Raw genomic sequence first — 20,740 nt, forward strand, 5'->3', positions numbered from 1 at the left:
GATTGCCTACTCCGGGTAGGGAATGAGCCATTACCCCAAGTGAAGGAGTTCAAGTACCTCGGGGTCTTGTTCGCGAGTGAGGGGACGATGGAGCGAGAGATTGGTCGGAGAATCGGAGCAGCGGGGGCGGTATTACAGTCACTTTACTGCACTGTTGTGACAAAAAGAGAGCTGAGCCAGAAGGCAAAGCTCTCAATCTACCAGTCGATCTTCATGCCTACCCTCACCTATGGTCATGAAGGCTGGGTCATGACCGAAAGAACGAGATCACGGAAACATGGAGTCAGCAGATGTCATGGATGAGGAGACCTATGATTTAGTGTACACTTTAATTATAATGTTTGGTGAGTGGAAGCGAAACCTCTGTTGGAGCATGTGACAGGCTGCGCCTGGATTGGCGAGAAAAGAGGTTGCTAAGAAGCCAGAGATGAAGAGCCTTTTACCTGAGTGGCTTCAGGATTTTGTGGACACCCCACCTTGCCAACCCCCTTCTCCAGTCGCGCTGCGACAACCTCCTACTACTGTTGGGCCGCACCAGAACTCAGTCCCTGAGCCATTTCTGGGCACTCGCCTGGCCCTGGGAGGTCCTCGGAGTCTCCAGGGGACTTCCAGGTCTCATCGCAAGAGACCCAGACCACGGCAGACTCCTGTTACCGCTGCCGGGTCGTGACAGCCCCCTGTTGCCGCTGCCGGGCTGCGGCAGCCACCTGTCTCTTCTGCCGGGCCGCGACAGCCCCCTGTTTCCGCTGCCGGGCCGCGACAGCCCCCTGTTTCCGCTGCCGGGCCGCGACAGCCCCCTGTTTCTGCTGCTGTGCTGCGACAGACTCCAGTTCCCGCTGCCGGACCTCCGCAGACCCCCGTCCCCGCTGCCGGATCTCTGCAGACATCCGCCCCAGCTGTTCCCCAGCTGTTCCCCAGCTGTTCCCCAGCTAACCCTCGAGACCCCAGCTGTTCACCAGCTGCCCCTCGAGAACTCAGCCCCTGTGCTCCCTCCGTCCCTCGAGACCCCAGCCCCTGTCTGTATCTTACTTTATCTATTGTATCTGTATCTTACTTTATCTCTTGTATCTGTATCTGTATATTACGTTATCTATTGTATCTGCTGTATTTAATCATTCCTCCATCATGGCAGGTTTACGGTGCGGGTGTGTTGAGCGGTTTTGTAATCGCTGCTTCCTTTACAACATTAATATCTGATTGAATCACTGGCTCGCATGATTTTTATCTGACTTCTCCACATTGTGTTTTGAAGAGCTGCCACATTCATCAACAGCCAAACACGCCGTCACTGTCACTCAGGTATGTTGATAGATGGCATCAGTGACTATTTGTGTTAGATGAGTTTTAATGGATGTTTCAAACTGTAATTTATGGCCACTTGTCACGACTAGTTTACACTTCCAAATGCCAAAGCTTCCCTCCCCTCCGTCTGAAAAGAAAATGCCTTCTGCTACAATCATCGAGTCATCTCGCTGCTAAAATACCTGTTATTATCCTCGACAGGTATGAAGACCTACAACCCAGTTTCCCTCCGCGCACGCCTTACCTAATTTCCATCTTTCAGAAGAGAAGCAAACATACCACCGTGCTGTGCTAGCTCGAGGTGCACCGTCTGTGCATCTGTCTGTGAATTTACTACCAGGATTCATCTGTCTGCTTAAATATATCATTATTCTCACATTTCCTTCCTGCAGGGGTCTGTGCTACGCTTTGAAGAATAAAGGCTCATTCAGGAGGATCTGCTGCATACCAAACATACATTATTATTATAAGTTTAATACATGTAGGAAGAGATGCAGGTGACAAGCAGCCGTGTTAATAATGCAACAGAAATAAGCTTTTGGATCCGGTGTGCGCCCGGTAGAGGATAACTATGTGCAAATATGACCAAACGAGCATCGAAGGAGCCTGAAAACATGTTTATGACATAAAAATATCCCTGATATGAATTATTGACGTGGCAACAAACCACAAACTATATATTTATATAGCGCCTTTCGTGCATAGTTGCAATACAAGGTGCTCAACGGTAAAAGACGGTGGATAAAAGATTAATATATATTTAGTGGGTTAAGATTAAGAAAATGCTAAAGGTAAAAAGATTTGTCTTAAGATTTCGTTTAAAGTATTTACAGATTTTAAAGTCGAGTCAACACGTAAATGGAGCTGCACGCTGTGCTCACCAACACGCAGGAAGATCGGGACTCGTTTAAAGAAATATCAACAAGCCGAGTGTTTTCTACCTTAAAGCAGAAGGATGACGTGGAGCCGATGTTGGCGAATCAGAAGCCTGAAAGAAAAGCTTTAACCAGAAAGCTATCTGTCTGCAGTGGTGCATCGAGGAAGGAGGAATCAATAACTGCCTCCGTCTGCATTGATATGGACCATTTTCACCATTTCCATTATAATATGTTAATTTAAAGCAGCTGCTACACGTGCACAGCCGATACATCACACTGGATCCTTTTAATGCAATTCTCTACGTATTTGTCCAAATCAAATCAGCAAGAAATTAATGAAATACATGGAATATAATTAGTTATGATCGGAATACTCCCAATTAATTAACACTTAGGTCTTCAACAGGGTTCGTGACCCCGGGGGGGTCATCAGAGTTACTGCAGGCGGCCGCCAAGTTATAGTCTCATAATGTTTTAAAGGTTCTTGTTTTCTGTCTACAAACACACATCACAGCAACATGAAGAGAAATCGGCTTATTGGTGAATTGTCTTTAATTTACACAATATTGATGTCAGTGAAACTATTACCCACAAACCCCGTGAGCTAGCTAACATACGCTACGTATAATTATTTGAATAGCTTAGTATTGTATGCACCATGAAGAGATATATTTATACTCGACACGTTATTGTAGCTCCAGTTCAATATGTTTTACACACCTGCAGCCGGTGGTCCTGTCTTTGAGCTGAAGGGTCCTTGGCCTGAAACACGTTGAAGACGTTTGTATTGTTGCAGCATTATGTTCTTGCATTGTTTTATTTCGTAGGTAAACTGTATGTTGGAGGAGCCTTGGATTTAAAATGTTTCATCACTAAATGTTAGTCTGATGTTCAGATGACGATGAAGCCTTTGAATTAACAAAGTGAGGAACACCTGAAGGGGGGGCTGAAGTGTGGGAGGCGGGAAAGGGGAGGAGGGTCGTCTCTTATCTGATCCAGACCACTTTAGGAAGACACCTGTGGTACCCAGGACGATATATTACCACTTAAGTAGCTGTAAACCCCCCCAGGTTTAGTGTTGGAGGCAGGAAGTGAAGGCGACAGGCGGGAACTCCCTTTATTTGTGGAGCGCTGAAACGAGCAGATTTAACGAAGAGGAGCGCCAGACAGCGAAGGTGATCGGGTTCAAAATCAAGAAAGATGAGCGAGAAAGAAAAGACGAGAGGAAGTAAAAACAACTGCACAAAGTTACTAAATCTAATTAAGTTGAAGTATAAAGCGTCTTTCTCATCCATCACTTCGTCTCTGCTGCACAGCTGGACAGCAGTTGTATATATATATATATAATATATATATATATATACATACACTATATAGGTACAGAAGAGTCTCCTCCTGCTGGATGTTACAGAGGCGTCTCCTCTGCTGGATGTGCTCTCCTCCTGCTGATGTTACAGAGGAGTCTCCGCGATTTACGAGGAGTCTCCTGCTGATGTTACAGACGGAGTCCCCTCCTCCCTGCTGGATGTACAGAGGGAGTCTCTCCTGCTGGATGTTACAGAGGAGTCTCCTCCTGTGGAGGAGTTACAGGAGGATGGTACAGAGGACTCCCTGCTGGATGTTACAGAGGAGTCTCCTCCTGGATGTTACAGAGGAGTCTCCTGCTGGATGTTACAGAGGAGTCTCCTCCTGCTGGATGTTACAGAGGGAGTCTCCTCTGCTGGATGTTACAGAGGGAGGTCTCCTGCTGGATGTTACAGAGGAGTCTCCTGCTGGATGTTACAGAGGAGTCTCCTGCTGGATGTTACAGAGGAGTCTCCTCCTGCTGGATGTTACAGAGGAGTTCTCCTCCTGCTGGATGTTACAGAGGGAGTCTCCTCCTGCTGGATGTTACAGAGGAGTCTCCTGCTGGATGTTACAGAGGAGTCTCCTCCTGCTGGATGGTTACAGAGAAGTCTCCTCCTGCTGGATGTTAACAGAGGAGTCTCCTCCTGCTGGATGTTACAGAGGAGTCTCCTGCTGGATGTTTACAGAGGAGTCTCCTGATGGATGTTACAGAGGAGTCTCCTGCTGGATGTTACAGAGGAGTCTCCTCCTGCTGGATGTTACAGATGATCTCCTACCTACTGGTGTTACAGGGAGTCTCCTGCTGCTGGATGTTACAGAGGAGTCCTCCTGCTGGATGTTACAGAGGAGTCTCCTCCTACTGGATGTTACAGTAGTCTCCTCCGCTGGATGTTACAGAGGAGTCTCCTGCTGCTGGATGTTACAGAGGAGTCTCCTCCTGCTGGATGTTACAAGAGTAGTCTCCTCCTGCTGGATGTTACAGAGGAGTTCCTCCTGCTGATGTTACAGAGGAGTCTCTCTGCTGGATGTTACAGAGGAGTCTCCTGCTGGATGTTACAGAGGAGTCTCCTGCTGGATGTTACAGAGGAGTCTCCTCCTGCTGGATGTTACAGAGGAGTCTCCTGCTGGATGTTACAGAGGAGTCTCCTGCTGGATGTTACAGAGGAGTCTCCTCCTGCTGGATGTTACAGAGGAGTCTCCTCCTGCTGGATGTTACAGAGGAGTCTCCTCCTGCTGGATGTTGTACAGAGGAGTCTTCCTGCTGGATGTTACAGAGGAGTCTCCTGCTGCTGGATGTTACAGAGGAGTCTCTGCTGGATGTTACAGAGGAGTCTCCCTCGCTGGATGTACAGAGGAGTCTCCTCCTGCTGGATGTTACAGAGGGCTATCCTGCTGGAGTTAGAGAGTCTCTCCTGCTGGATTGTTACAGAAGAGTCTCCTCCTGCTGGATGTTACAGAGGGTCTCCTCCTGCTGGATGTTACAGAGGAGTCTCCTGCTGGATGTTACAGCGGAGTCTCCTCCTGCTGGATGTTACAGAGGAGTCTCTCCTGCTGGATGTTACAGAGGAGTCTCCTCCTACTGGATGTTACAGGAGTCTCTGCTGGAGTTACAGAGGAGTCTCCTCTGCTGGATGTTACAGAGGAGTCTCCTCCTGCTGGATGTTAAAGAGGAGTCTCCTGCTGGATGTTACAGAGGAGTCTCCTGCTGGATGTTACAGAGGAGTCTCTCTGCTGGATGTTACAGAGGAGTCCCTCCTGCTGGATGTTACAGAGGAGTCTCCTCCTGCTGGATGTTAACAGAGGAGTCTCCTGCTGGATGTTACAGAGGAGTCTCTCCTGCTGGATGTTACAGAGGAGTCTCCTCCTGCTGGATGTTACAGAGGAGTCTCCTCCTGCTGGATGTTACAGAGGAGTCTCCTGCTAAGCCTGCTGGATGTTACAGAGGAGTCTCCTCCTGCTGGATGTTACAGAGTATCCTGCTGGATGTTACAGAGGAGTCTCCTGCTGGATGTTACAGAGGAGTCTCCTCCTGCTGGATGTTAAAGAGGAGTCTCCTGCTGGATGTTACAGAGGAGTCTCCTCCTGCTGGATGTTACAGAGGAGTCTCCTGCTGGATGTTACAGAGGAGTCTCCTGCTGGATGTTACAGAGGAGTCTCCTCCTGCTGGATGTTACAGAGGAGTCTCCTGCTGGATGTTACAGAGGAGTCTCCTCCTGCTGGATGTTACAGAGGAGTCTCCTGCTGGATGTTACAGAGGAGTCTCCTCTGCTGGATGTTAAGAGGAGTCTCCTGCTGGATGTTACAGAGGAGTCTCCTGCTGGATGTTACAGAGGAGTCTCCTGCTGGATGTTACAGAGGAGTCTCCTCCTGCTGGATGTTACAGAGAAGTCTCCTGCTGGATGTTACAGAGGAGTCTCCTCCTGCTGGATGTTACAGAGGAGTCTCCTCCTGCTGGATGTTACAGAGGAGTCTCCTCCTGCTGGATGTTACAGAGGAGTCTCCTGCTGGATGTCTTTTAAAGTGTAGTATTTATACTTTTACTGCAGTAGAACATCTGAATACTCTCTCGGCCGCTGGTTTCACACACTGGGGATCCTTTAAGCTTCGGTCTGTTGGTTTAGTTTCTGATCTGATCGTTTGCTCTGGTCTGGAAGCTGATCTGAGACCTGTCACTGCTTCTCTTTGATCTTCTGATTTTACCTGCTGGACGAGCTCAGAGGATGTTTATTCCACACCTAAAGTGTTGACAGGTGTCATGAGTGGGGGGGAGGGGGGCTGCTCAGGTGTGTGTGTGTGTTGGTGATAGACACTCCCTTTGTCTCCAGGTGTGTGTGTTGCTGAGGGACACTCATGCATTTCTTCTCATTTCTACATCAGTGTGTGTCTCACATGATCGCCCAAACATGTGTGTGTGTGTGTGCCTGCAGGTGTGTGTTTATGTGTGTGTTGGTGGTATGCCCCTGGGCTCTTCCTGTAGCAGCGTATGTTTCCAACCCCCCAACCCCCCCAGGCCTGTGGACTTTACAGGCTTTAACTGAGGCCATAACAGCTCCCCAGTGAAGACAATTAGCTGCTAAACGCCTCCCTGCTCGCCGCTGTTTGTTTACCGCCATGTTTGAGGAAAATCTAAAAGAAACAGATCCGTTCACAGCGTTTACTCAATGTGCTGCACTTGAACTCCACTGATGTTACACATCACACATTTTAGTCTGCCCATTTTGCTTCCTGTTTTCACAATAAAGGTCTTCGTTATAAGAGAGCAAAAGTAAAAAGATTGCATATTTAAAATAAGTCGAAAGAACTGAACATCTACTGCAGCGGTGCAGAAAACCTTCTACTCAAGGAAAAGTAGGAATACCATATAGTAGAAAGACTTATACAAAAGTATGTGCATGAAAATATACTTTAAGTACCAGAAGTAAAAGTATTTACTATGCAGAATAACATATATTATATAATAAGTAAATACGTACAATGAGATGAAGTCTAAAGTAGCAGGAAATAGAAATACTCAAGTAAAGTACAAATACGTCAACATTGTACTTAACTGCATCTACATTGTAAAATGTAAAACAACAAATTACATTTTAAAAATGCAACTAAATCCACAACCAATAATCTATAAAGACGTAGAAAATCTATCTGCAACCAAATCTAAATCTGTGTTCAACCAAACGTCAGGAAACAGTTCAACCAAAGTTTGGATCCTCTTCTGCCAACAAGATAATAAATAAAACTAATATAAACGTATGAAACAAGATTTGGATTCAGTCTGCAGGACAAAGAACAAACGACTGCGGGCTTGTCTGTGAAGATGCCAGCTTTATATTGAAATGTTCATTTTTTGCATGGAGGCCATTTTCACAGAGAGCCGGTGTGGCGCCCGAGGTCGTGCTGAGACCACATCGTCCATCAGCGACCCCGTAAACACCCGCTGAGTGTCCGACCGCCGCCTGCTTCACATGCATACAGGAGGTGTTATTCTATAATCGAGTCATATTTTCTTATTTGACAGAGAACCGGTCTCGAGTCCGTCTGAGACATCGAGCAGCGAGGAACACTTTACTGCAGGAAATAAAAAAAAAACTCAGTTCAATGTGTCAGTGAAAGGAAAGAAGTGTTCGTGGTGAAATGGAGTCAAAGATAGAAATCCTCGAGGGGAAAAATAATCCAGAATAAGTTTTTATAGCGTAAAGATTTCAATTATTCTCATCATCTGAAGGAAAAACGTAAGAAATAAAGAGAAACAGAGAAATAACATCTGAAGGAAAAGGGACAGAAATGAAGAAGAGAAGAATTAAAAGAAGGAAGGAAAGAAATAACCAAAGAAGGAAGGAGGAAGGAACCAAGGAGAAAAAGGAAGGCGGGGAAGGAACCAAGGAAAGACGGAACCAAGGAAGGAAGGAAGGAAGGAAGGAACCAAGGAAGGAAGGAAGGAGGGAAGGAACAAGGAAGGACGGAACGAAGGAAGGAAGGAGGGAAGGAACCAAGGAAGGAGGGAAGGAACCAAGGAGGGAAGTAACCAAGGAAGGAAGGAACCAAGGAGAAATAAGGAAGGAAGGAACCAAGGAATGAAGGAAGGAACCAAGGAAGGAAGGAACCAAGGAAGGAAGGAAGGAGGGAAGGAGGGAAGGAAGGAGGGAAGGAAAGAGCGAACCAAGGAAGGAAGGAAAAGAAAACTAAATAAGTTTGGAACGAAAGAAATTCAGAAGGATTCAAATAAATATGGAATGAAAGAAGTAAAGGAAAGAAGTGAAGGAGAGAAGTAAAGGAGAGAAGTAAAGGAAAGAAGTGAAGGAAAGAAGTAAAGGAGAGAAGTAAAGGAAAGAAGTGAAGGAAAGAAGTGAAGGAGAGAAGTAAAGGAAAGAAGTGAAGGAGAGAAGTAAAGGAAAGAAGTAAAGGAGAGAAGTAAAGGACAGAATAAAAGTGATAAAAGTGAAGGAGAACGTAAAGGAACGAGTGAAGGAGAGCACGTGAAAGAAGACAGTAAAGGAGAGAAGTAAAGCAGAGAAGTAAAGGAGAGAAGTAAAGGAAAGAAGTAAAGGAAAGAAGTAAAGGAGAGAAGTGAAGGAGAGAAGTAAAGGAAAGAAGTAAAGGAGAGAAGTAAAGGAAAGAAGTGAAGGAGAGAAGTAAAGGAAAGAAGTGAAGGACAGGAAGTGTCTCTTTGTAGTCATTTGTGTCTCTTTATAGTCATTTTGTGTCTCTTGTGGTCATTGTGTCGCTTTGTAGTCATTTTGTGTCTCTTTAGTCATTTTGGTCTTTGTGTCATTTTGTGTCTTTGTGGTCATTTTGTGTCTCTTTGTGTCATTTTGTGTCTCTTTGTAGTCTTTGTTTAGTCATTTTGTGTCTCTTTGTAGTCATTTGTGTCTTTTGTAGACACTTTGTGTCTCTTGTGTCATTTTGTGTCTCTTTTGTTTGTGTCTCTTGTAGTCAGTGTCTCTTTGTAGTCATTTTGTGTCTCTTTGTAGTCATTTTGTGTCTCATTGTAGTCCATTTGTCTCTTTGTAGTCATTTTGTGTCTTTGTAGTCATTTTGTGTCTCTTTTTAGTCACGTCTTTGTGGTCTTTGGTCTTTTGTAGCATTGTGTCTCTTTGTAGTCATTTTGTGTCTCTTTGTTGTCACTTTGTGTCTCTTTGTAGTCGTTTTGTCTCTTTGTAGTCATTTTGTGTCTCTTTGTAGTCATTTTGTGTCTCTTTGTAGTCGTTTTGTCTCTTTGTAGTCATTTTGTGTCTCTTTGTAGTCATTTTGTGTCTCTTTGTTGTCATTTTGTGTCTCTTTGTAGTCGTTTTGTCTCTTTGTAGTCATTTTGTGTCTCTTTGTAGTCATTTTGTGTCTCTTTGTAGTCGTTTTGTCTCTTTGTAGTCATTTTGTGTCTCTTTGTAGTCATTTTGTGTCTCTTTGTAGTCATTTTGTGTCTCTTTGTGGTCACTTTGTGTCTCTTTGCAGTCACTTGTGTCTCTTTGCAGTCACTTTGTGTCTCTTTGCAGTCACTTTGTGTCTCTTTGCAGTCACTTTGTGTCTCTATGCAGTTGTTTTGAGTGTCTTTGTGAAAATCTGGATCTTTTTGGCCTCCAGTTTCATGAGTAGAGACAAAACCTCTCTAGTTACCGACATTACAAAACAAAGCAGTTATTTGAGTTATTTGAGTGGATTAATACATTTATACTGATGCAGAAAAACATATAGTTTTGGCACTGAGAGAAGTTGGTCTGCAGCCCAGTTGGCCGTCATCTTCATACCATCTTCCATTAGTCCTTCAGGAGGAACACTGAACATATGGAGGACATGAGACAAACCACACGCGGGGATACTTCATAAACACAAGGTTATTTCTATAAAGCGTTAGAAGAAGCAGGAAGGAGGAGGTGGCGTGTGTGTGTGTGTGTGTGTGGCGGGGGGGAATAGTTTTTGGCTGTTTATGTTGTGCAAAAAAAGGAAGATATGCCATAAATCAGGTCGGATCCCCCCTTTCATTTTGAATCCTCTCAGTAACCAGCAGTACTTCTGCTTCTGTCTGCAGTAACTTGTGAAGATGGTTGTGAGTAATGAACAAAAGGCTTTAAGAACCTAAGTCTAGATAAACCTTCAAGGCCGAGACTAAATCAACTCAACTGAAGTTAATGAACCGGGCACAGGCCCAGGACCAGCAGAATGTCATTGAAAGAGACACGCACCAACCAGGAAGAGACAAAAAACGAGTGTAAAGAGACACCAAATGACAAAAACCCTGAAACCAGTTCAGCCAATCTGAGCCTCCCTGGTCGGGCTCAACGCCCGCACAGACTCTTCATCCCAAAATCCTCCGCAGTGACCTCCTTTCCTCCGTGATCCGTCCCTGAACCTCCACTCGGTCCGGAAAGCCCAAATCCAAACCGACGCCCACGTGGCGTCGTCAGGCCGAAGCAAGCCAAACTCCCACCGCCGGCGGCATCCTTCGGCCTCGGCCGCTTCCCACGTCCGACCACATCATCTGGGAGGAAGCTGGGCTCTCGCCGCCGGCGTCTGTTTGGGTCAGGCCTCTCACTCCCACCATAAGAGGAGGGGAAGCACAAATTATCCCTCCAAACACAAAAGAACAATGGACATGTGACGATCCAAAAATGTAAAAATCACTGGGAAAACAGAGAAGACACCTACACTTATTATTACATGGTTAAAGACAGGAAATTAATTGTGCTTTTCAGAAGATATTTGGAGGAGAAAATGTAAAAGGAGGCTAAAGTTTTGTCATTCCTCCTTTTGTGTCTCTTTGTAGTCATTTTGAAAGAAATCTAAACCCAGTAATGAAAACAGAAGCAGCCACTTATCGTTCACTAATTAATTTCTACTTAAAATAACCTGACAAACTGTTATCTATGAGCTGTCCTGTGCTTTCCATCCATCTATTCTTAGGAGCGACTCGGAGGCAGATGAATCTCCGTCACACGTCTCAGACTTCTGCAGCAGGTGGAGGGTGAAATGTCGAGCTTTGTGCTGCCGTGTAGAAGAAGAAGAAGAAGAAGAAGCAGAAGAAGCAGAAGAAGAAGAAGAAGAAGAAGAAGAAGAAGAAGAAGAAGAAGAAGAAGAAGAAGAAGAGACTGGACGTTCGTCATTGTGTTTGCAGCCGTCCGTTGGCGAGCGGGAGCCGGTCCAGACATCTTGTGTGGAAAAAAATTCGGACTGGGCACGAGGCAGCCATCTGCAGCTCCAGGCTTTCAGCAGCCAAACATAGAAACACTTGAGCTACTGGAGGAATCAACAGAAATGTGTGCGTTACATACTGTAAGGAAAAGTAATTATATTTACTGACGTTCAGGTTCTGCTGATTGACTTTCTATTTCCTGTTCAACAAAACAATCTCACCACAAAGTCATTGAAGTAGTTGATGTGGATCATATTTTTAAATATCAATACATGTTGTACATGTTGATTTACAAGTTGTGGAAGCCCATTTCCACCAATGTGATGAAAAAAACTATCTATAAGTCAAAATAATGTCCAAGTGTCTCAATATAAAAACTTAATATCTCAATAATGACTTAGTCTCTTAAAATAATGACTTAGTACTTAATACTAAGGCTTAGTAAATCCTCCTCCAGTGTAGATCCAGTGTAAACCTTTATGTAATAAAACCATCGCTCCTACAAACTTCTTCCAAATCATGTTTCTCCATTTGTAGACTGCTTCCAGCACAGCTTCCTGTTGGGACAGGAAATACATCACAGTGAGGAAGTGATGCATGAGGCCCAACGTACCTGCAGAACCTTCTGTCAACAAAGTGAGTCCAACATGAACGATGTTTGTTTGTCCTGCATTGGCTCATTGTGAGCGTTTAACTGTGTTCAGTCCATGTCCTTTATTAAATCTATGTGAGAAACACGAACTGACTACAAAGACACAAAATGACCACAAAGAGACACAACATGACTACAAAGACACAAAATGACCACAAAGAGACACAACATGACTACAAAGACACAAAATGACCACAAAGAGACACAACATGACTACAAAGAGACACAAAGTGACTACAAAGAGAAACAAAAGGACTAAAAAATGACACAAAATGACTACAGAGACACAAAATGACTACAAAGAGACACAAAATGACTACAAAGAGACACAAAATGACTACAGAGACACAAAATGACTACAGAGACACAAAATGACTACAAAGAGACACAAAATGACTACAAAATGACTACAAAGAGACACAAAATGACTACAAAGAGACACAAAATGACTACAAAGAGACACAAAGTGACTACAAAGAGAAACAAAAGGACTAAAAAATGACACAAAATGACTACAGAGACGCAAAATGACTACAAAGAGACACAAAATGACTACAAAGAGACACAAAATGACTACAGAGACGCAAAATGACTACAAAGAGACACAAAATGACTACAGAGACACAAAATGACTACAGACACAACATGACTACAAAGAGACACAAAATGACACTAAGAGACACAAAATGACTACAAAGAGACACAAAGTGACTACAAAGAGACACAAAATGACTACAGAGACACAAAATGACTACAGAGACACAACATGACTACAAAGAGACACAAAATGACACTAAGAGACACAAACGACTACAAGAGACACAACATGACTACAGAGAGACACAAAATGACTACAAAGAGACACAAAATGACACAAAATGACTACAAAGAGACACAACATGACTACAGAGACACAAAATGACTACAAAGAGACACAAAATGACACAAAAAGACACAAAATGACTACAAAGAGACACAAAATGACACAAAATGACTACAAAGAGGCACAACATGACTACAGAGACACAAAATGACTACAAAGAGACACAAAATGACTACAGAGACACAAAATGACTACAAAGAGACACAAAGTGACTACAAAGAGACACAAATGACTACAGAGACACAAAATGACTACAGAGACACAACATGACTACAAAGAGACACAAAATGACACTAAGAGACACAAAATGACTACAAAGAGACACAAAATGACTACAAAGAGACACAACATGACTACAAAGAGACACAAAATGACACTAAGAGACACAATATGACTACAAGAGACACTAATGACACTAAGAGACACAACATGACTACAAAGAGACACAACATGACTACAAAGAGACACAAAATGACACTAAGAGACACAAAGTGACTACAAAGAGACACAAAATGACTACAGAGACACAAAATGACACTAAGAGACACAATATGACTACAAAGAGACACTAAATGACACTAAGAGACACAAAATGACTACAAAGAGACACAACATGACTACAAAGAGACACAAAATGACACTAAGAGACACAAAGTGACTACAAAGAGACACAAAATGACTACAGAGACACAACATGACTACAAAGAGACACAAAATGACACTAAGAGACACAATATGACTACAAAGAGACACTAAATGACACTAAGAGACACAACATGACTACAGAGACATTGAAGTAGTTGATGTGGATCATATTTTTAAATATCAATACATGTTGTACATGTTGATTTACAAGTTGTGGAAGCCCATTTCCACCAATGTGATGAAAAAAACTATCTATAAGTCAAAATAATGTCCAAGTGTCTCAATATAAAAACTTAATATCTCAATAATGACTTAGTCTCTTAAAATAATGACTTAGTACTTAATACTAAGGCTTAGTAAATCCTCCTCCAGTGTAGATCCAGTGTAAACCTTTATGTAATAAAACCATCGCTCCTACAAACTTCTTCCAAATCATGTTTCTCCATTTGTAGACTGCTTCCAGAATGGAAAATGACACTAAGAGACACAGAACCACCCATGAATCTTTTCCTCATCTTTAAGAGGAACACTTCAGATCTTCTGATAACAAATTCTCCAATTAAACTCAACAATGAGTGAAAAAACACGTTTTCTCATCCTGAGTGTGAAATTCTTCCATCTGTTTTTCTTCCAGACTTCAGGTAGAGCTGTGTGTGTGTGTGTGTGTGTGTGTGTGTGTGTGTGTGTGTGTGTGTGTGTGTGTGTGTGTGTGTGTGTGTGTGTGTGTGTGTGTGTGTGTGCGTGTGTGTGTGTGTGTGTGAGAATCACGGCGGCGCCGTTGGTGTTGGTGCAGTTCCTCTGTTGTTTCGGAGCAGGTCGACAGTGACATCATCTCTACACCTGCAGCGGCGGAGCTGACACCTCCAGCTCTCCGTCAGGTGAGAAGGAACAAACAATCATAATGAGGACGCTGCTCAGACTCTGATTCTTTTTCTGTGCAAAGCTTTAGTTTTTATAGATACATACTTTATCTCCTGCATTATTAATCATGTTGGAGGTAAATCATTTTAGCCTTCAGGCCTTTTAATTATTATATTATATGTATATATATTATATATATATATATATATATATATATATATTACATATAATATATATATATATAGAGATATATAGAGAGATAGAGATAAGATTATTGATATATATATATATATATGATAATATAGAAGGGATGAGAGAGAAGATGAGAGAGAGAGAGATGATATAAGAGATATAGATAGAAAGAGAGAGAGATATAGATATATAGAGAGAGAGAGCAGTAGAATAGAGAGAGAGAGATATATAAAGATCCATTAATAATAGAGATAGATATAGAAGGAAGATACGATATAGATAGATATATATATTATAGAATCTAGAGAATCTCTCTCTAGGATATAGAGAATATATATAAGAGATATCTATACTAGATATTTATATATATATTATATAATATATATTATATATATTTTATATATTTATTATAATTATATATATATATATATATTATATGTAATATATATATATTATATATACATATATTATATATATCATATATAATATATATATATATTTTGTATATATATATAATATACTGTATATACACAATCAAATCAAATCAAATCAAATTTATTGATATAGCCCAATATCACAAATTACACATTTGTCTCAGTGTTTACAGACTGTACAGGATACGACACCCTCTGTCCTTAGACCCTCTGTCCTTAGACCCTCTGTCCTTAGACCCTCTGTCTTTAGACCCTCTGTCCTTAGACCCTCGCATCGCACAAGGAAAAACTTCCTAAAAGAAACCCCATAATTAAAGGGGGAAATGTTCTAAACCTCAGGGAGAGACTGAGGAGGGATCCCTCTCCCAGGACGGACAGACGTGCAATAGATGTCGTGTGTACAGGATAAACAACATAGTACAAATACAACATTTGACAGAAATGATGTTGTGTTGAAAAAGAGAAAGTTTGGATGAATTCAGGAAAATGTCAATAAGGCTTCCCGGTGTCCAGCAGGACCAGGTCAGCAGGCGCAGCCACGATTCATGATCCTGACGTAAACTTTATCAGTGGCAACCTGCCACATGAGAGACAGACACTCCGGGGATGATACCCCGGATGATGAGTTAGTAACATACATTTACATAAATGCATACAGATAGAGAGGGAGAAGAAGAGAGGGAGGGGAGGAGAGAGGAAGAGAAGGAAGAGAGCAGGGAGGTGTCCCCCGGCAGTCTAAGCCTATAGCAGCATAACTAGGGGCTGATCCAGGGCACACCTGAGCCAGCCCTAACTATAAGCTTTATCAAAAAGGAAAGTCTTTAGCCTGCTCTTAAATGTGGAGAGGGTGTCTGCCTCCCGAACACAAACTGGAAGCTGGTTCCACTGGAGAGGAGCTTGATAGCTGAAGGCTCTGGCTCCCATTGTACTCTTAGAGACTCTAGGAACCACAAGTAACCCTGCAGTCTGGGAGCGCAATGCTCTAGTTGGTTTATAAGGTACTATGAGATCTTTAAGATATGCTGGAGCCTGACCATTAATTGATGTGTAAGTCAGGAGAAGGATTTTGAATTCTATTCTGTATTTTACCGGGAGCCAGTGCAGAGCAGCTAATACAGGAGTAATATGATCCCGTTTCCTTGTTCTAGTCAATACACGTGCCGCTGCATTTTGGATCAACTGAAGAGTCTTAAGCGACTTTTTGGGACAACCTGATAACAATGAGTTGCAGTAATCCAGCATATATACAGTGCCCTCCAGAATTATTGGCACCCCTTTAGTAAAAATTTGCAAAACAGGCTGTAAAATGTCTCTTATTGTTTATCTTCTCGGCCTTTCACTCAAAATATTCACACAAATCTGAAGTAAAGTTATTGAAAGAAAAAACATTTTTGACTTTAAATAAATATTTAAATATACTTCAGTTAGATTTTTAACATAGAATTTTCAAGGGATGCCAATAAGTGTGGCACAGATGTTTTGGAGAAAAATATATTTTTTTTTTATATATAATTTTATATATAATATATATATATATATACATATATATATATTATATATATATGATATATATATATATATATATATATATATATTATATATATATATATATATATATATATATATATATATACAGTATATTATATATATTATATACTGTATATATACATTTGTTGTATGTTACTTAATTTTTATGCTTTACAAATTATTTTTTGCAGTCTTAAATTTGACCAGCTCCAGGAACTTCAAACTATTTAAAACATCTGGTTTGTGTTTCCTACATTAACTATCCTCATGGCTCTTTTGTGCAGAATGCAAAATGGAAGCAAAGATTGAAACCTGCAGAGACGGTGAGTCCAGAGTCCAGAACTACAAACACAAAGATGGGTTAAATATGGACGAGAGAGATGCTTACCTTGTTCACACCTCTGACGAGAGGTGTGTGTGTGTGTGTGTGTGTGTGTGTGTGTGTGTGTGTGTGTGTGTGTGTGTGTGTGCGTGAGTGTGATAGTGGGATAATTGATTTGGACATTTGCCAGGGGGAAGCAACGCCTCCTGATGACATCACACACTTGAAATCTGCACACACACACACACACACACACACACACACACACACACACACACACACACACACACACGTGCTGTAACAGTTTGAATTATTATTTATTATTGCTGCATCATGAGCTACATTGTGAACAACACGTGGGTGTTAAAATGAGCAGCAGTGCTAGTTGATGTTAGCTGTTAGCTGTTAGCTTGTAGGCAGTCCTGCTTGTCTACATGACGGAGCTAACAGCTAACGCTAAATTACAACGTTATCATGATGTGCTCATGGAAAGTTTAGTTTTTGGCGAGACACTTGATTGCATTATCCCGATGATCGGCATTTGTGGGCGATGCCGTCGTTAACTTGTTTCTCTTTGTGGCCGTGTTGAGTGACAGGTAGAAGGTGAAGCCAGATGGCTGTAAACATATCGATTCATTGAAGTGTCACCATTTAATCTTTTGTGATATTGTGAAGTGTAAAGATGAAAACACGATAGATGACACACGACCTCTCCAGGACGAGAGCCGTGTGTGTTCTCAGGTGAGTGTTTGTTCCTCAGGTGCGCTCGGATCATGAGACGTGAGGCGCATGTCTCACTTCTTCTCACACACACTTCCTGCCTCTCTCCACCCACCCGCTCGCCTCAGAGTCTGTTTCACTCACTAAATTGGCTCCTCAGACACCCTTCCCCGTCTCCTCATTTAAAAAGTGAGAAATTATAATTATCTGAATTATGCTTTTAATGATGCGTTAATTAGAGTCATGCAGTGAGATTAGCTTATGAAGTATTACTTGTGAAAACCTTCCAGATTCATGCGAGCTCCTCGTGCGGGCAGTGGGAGAGAAATGTTGGTGTGCTCGGTGATTAGCACACCAATAAATAACACAACAGATTGCGGTGCATATGTTTACGATTACAACTTTCAAACCAACGCTTTAAACTCACACCGACTGTCTTGTGCTGGCAAGAGCTTTCTAACAGCCACAGCGACGAGGCTCTGCGAGCAACTATTATTACATCGTGTGAGCAGAAGCTGCGAGCCGAGCTCTCGCTGCACAACAATGTTTCAGGAGGAAGTTTTAGCTTCTTTAAACGATTGTTTGTATTCAGAGGAGACTGCAGGTAAAACATGGAACTCACAGATATCAGCAGGAAACTTCTCCACTTCATTAACACAGTTATCTTTGTATTACAAGTGTTCATGTTTAATATGTACATGAGGCATTATGTTATTACAGATGTGCTCCATGTCCAGATGTAAAGAGAAGTCTGGATGAAGCAGGTTCAAAGTGTTTCATGTTGTTCACATGTCAAAGGTTTGTACAGATTCTGGATCTGTCTTTGTATCACTCCATAAATCACTAAATCCTGTCAACACACAGAACTCTGTGCATCTCCTGCATGTAGTGAGTGTAGCGTGTATAACATGAGCTGTGAGTGACATGTGAACAAAGCCCTCTGCACAAAGCTTCAGAATATAGAGAGGAAGTCATCATTCATTATTATTATATTAATAATAATAATTTAGAATTAAATACCCCAAAATAATATAGGATTTAAAATTAAATAAAACCCAATAATAATAATAATAATAATAATAATAATAATAATAATAATGATAATAATAATATAATAATAATAATAATAATGATAATAATAATAATAATAATGATAATAATAATAATGATAATAATAATAATGCTAATAATGATAATAATGATAATAATAATAATAATAATAATAATAATAATAATAATGATAATAATAATAATAATGATAATAATAATAATAATAATGATAATGATAATAATAATAATAATAATAATAATAATAATAATAATAATAATAATGATAATAATAATAATAATGATAATAATAATAATAATAATAATAATAATAATAATAATAATAATAATAATACAGAGCTGTGCAGGGTTAAAGGATCTTGTGTCTCATGCCATGGCTTCCTCCATCATCTCTGTAATAATAACATTTGTATTCATATTTATTATCTCACCCTCTTTATCTGGAGGTCAGACTGAAAGTGAGCAAGTTAATAATCCTCATTATTCATGAAATCTGTTCAACTGACATGTTTGCAGGATAAAATACCCACATTGTGATAAAGTGGGATGATTCTGTAAGGAGAAAACAGCAGGGGGCAGCTTGAGAGTCACAGGAGGCGTTCGCTCATTATGAGAAGAAGAAGAACATTTATTATCTGATCATTTGCATGAAAGCATTTGTTTTGGCAGGAAAAAGAAGCAAACACAGAATCATCATTAGAAATGTTTTGTCTCTGCAACAGGGAGACGAACCCAAAGCAGTTTCCTGGCTCAGTGCACTTCATGTAAAACACGCGTGTCTTTAGTGCGGCTTGTTCCAATCAGCTCCGCACATTTACATGAAGGGGGGGGCTCTCATGTTAAACACTGTTAATGTCTCCATTAGTGGTGAGTGAGCTCAGATCCTGCAGCGTTCAGATCGCTGTCACTGCTTCATCCTGCTCCATCCTGCTCCATCCTGCTCCATCCTGCTTCATCCTACTCCGTCCTGCTTCATCCTGCTTCATCCTGCTCCGTCCTGCTTCATCCTGCTCCATCCTGCTCCATCCTGCTTCATCCTGCTTCGTCCTGCTTCATCCTGCTTCATCCTGCTTCATCCTGCTCCGTCCTGATTCATCCTGCTTCATCCTGCTTCATCCTGCTCCATCCTGCTTCATCCTGCTTCGTCCTGCTTCATCCTGCTTGATCCTGCTCCATCCTGCTTCGTCCTGCTTCATCCTGCTCCGTCCTGCTTCATCCTGCTTCATCCTGCTCCATCCTGCTTCATCCTGCTCCATCCTGCTTCATCCTGCTTCGTCCTGCTTCATCCTGCTTCATCCTGCTCCATCCTGCTTCGTCCTGCTTCATCCCGCTCCATCCCGCTTCATCCTGCTTCATCCTGCTCAGTCCTGCTTCATCCTGCTTCATCCCGCTCCATCCCGCTTCATCCTGCTTCATCCTGCTCAGTCCTGCTTCATCCTGCTTCATCCCGCTCCATCCCGCTTCATCCTGCTTCATCCTGCTCAGTCCTGCTTCATCCCGCTCCATCCTGCTTCATCCTGCTCAGTCCTGCTCCATCCCGCTTCATCCTGCTTCATCCTGCTCCGTCCTGCTTCATCCTGCTCAGTCCTGCTTCATCCTGCTTCATCCTGCTTCATCCTGCTTCATCCTGCTCAGTCCTGCTTCATCCTGCTTCATCCCGCTCCATCCCGCTTCATCCTGCTTCATCCTGCTCAGTCCTGCTCCATCCCGCTTCATCCTGCTTCATCCTGCTCCGTCCTGCTTCATCCTGCTCAGTCCTGCTTCATCCTGCTTCATCCTGCTTCATCCTGCTTCATCCTGCTCAGTCCTGCTTCATCCTGCTTCATCCCGCTCCATCCCGCTTCATCCTGCTTCATCCTGCTCAGTCCTGCTCCATCCCGCTTCATCCTGCTTCATCCTGCTCCGTCCTGCTTCATCCTGCTCAGTCCTGCTTCATCCTGCTTCATCCTGCTTCATCCTGCTTCATCCTGCTTCATCCTGCTCAGTCCTGCTTCATCCTGCTTCATCCCGCTCCATCCCGCTTCATCCCGCTTCATCCTGCTCCGTCCTGCAGGTGTTCACGCAAAACATACATTAAAAAGAAAGTTCTTCCTCAAAAACTTTTGAAATGAGTTTGTGTAATCCAACACTGTTCACCTTTTACACTGTAAATCTTCAAACAGAACATCCTGCTGCTGCTTCACATTAAAAGCATTCCACTGCCAGAACATGGGGCTGGCTTTTATTGTGAAGGCGTCGCCTCAAACACATTATGTGTTACACAGAAAATACTTTTAGTAACGTAAAAA

The sequence above is a fragment of the Cottoperca gobio genome, unplaced genomic scaffold, assembly GCF_900634415.1.
Source record: "Cottoperca gobio unplaced genomic scaffold, fCotGob3.1 fCotGob3_308arrow_ctg1, whole genome shotgun sequence".
Taxonomy (NCBI): Eukaryota; Metazoa; Chordata; class Actinopteri; order Perciformes; family Bovichtidae; genus Cottoperca; species Cottoperca gobio.